The sequence below is a fragment of the Echinops telfairi genome, unplaced genomic scaffold (genome assembly GCF_000313985.2).
Source record: "Echinops telfairi isolate 266 unplaced genomic scaffold, ASM31398v2 ScPeMD7_18;HRSCAF=68, whole genome shotgun sequence".
NCBI lineage: Eukaryota > Metazoa > Chordata > Mammalia > Afrosoricida > Tenrecidae > Echinops > Echinops telfairi.
The window spans coordinates 90,255,239-90,255,868 of record NW_022103915.1 but is presented as its reverse complement, the minus strand read 5'-3'; the positions used below and the strand labels follow the sequence as shown (position 1 = coordinate 90,255,868).

Sequence of the window (630 nt, the reverse complement as noted above, 5' to 3'; positions counted from 1 at the left end):
TTTACATAGGTAGACATAGGAGAGAAAAAATAAGAAGAAAACCTTACATCAGAGAAGGAGCCCTGCTGCTCTAGTGGTTACATGTTGGGCTGCTAACCACAAGGTTAGCAGTTCAAAACCACCAGCCACTCTGTCAAAGACAACCAGTCTTTCTTTAGAAAGACTAGGCTTTCTACTCCTGTAAAGGGGTACCGTCTTGGAAACCCACAGCTGCAGTTATATCCTGCCCTACAAGGTCACTTTGAGTCCAAATCGACCTGTTGACAGCGAGTTTTTGAGTAAGAAATAAGAGAATAAAAGATGGCATTGGAACGTCGCTTCAGCAGCACATACACTAAAATTGGAAGGATACGGAGAAGATTAGCGTGGTCCCAGTGCAAGGATGACACGCAAATTCATGAAACGTTGCATACTTTTAACACAGAAGGTGTGGACGCAGAGTCAAAAACTGATGCAATGGTTTATGGGGAGGGGAGCATGAGGGGAATTGGGGAGCAAATAATGAAAGTTGGAAGGGGGAGGATACATTAGAACTGATTGGGATCTTTTTTTAAAAACGACTTGCCTAGGGAAGTGTATGGTATGTGAATTTTATATCAATAAACTAGTTGGGGGGAAAAGATTCATTAG

At 42.4% G+C, this 630-nt stretch overlaps 1 non-coding gene across 1 annotated transcript; it reads left to right on the top strand.

Moving 5' to 3' along the window:
- The first annotated feature begins 314 nt into the window (after positions 1-314).
- On the top strand, positions 315-417 carry LOC115868823. The gene has a single exon (XR_004045800.1). It is a non-coding gene; the product is annotated as a U6 spliceosomal RNA (small nuclear RNA).
- The last annotated feature ends 213 nt before the right edge of the window (positions 418-630 follow it).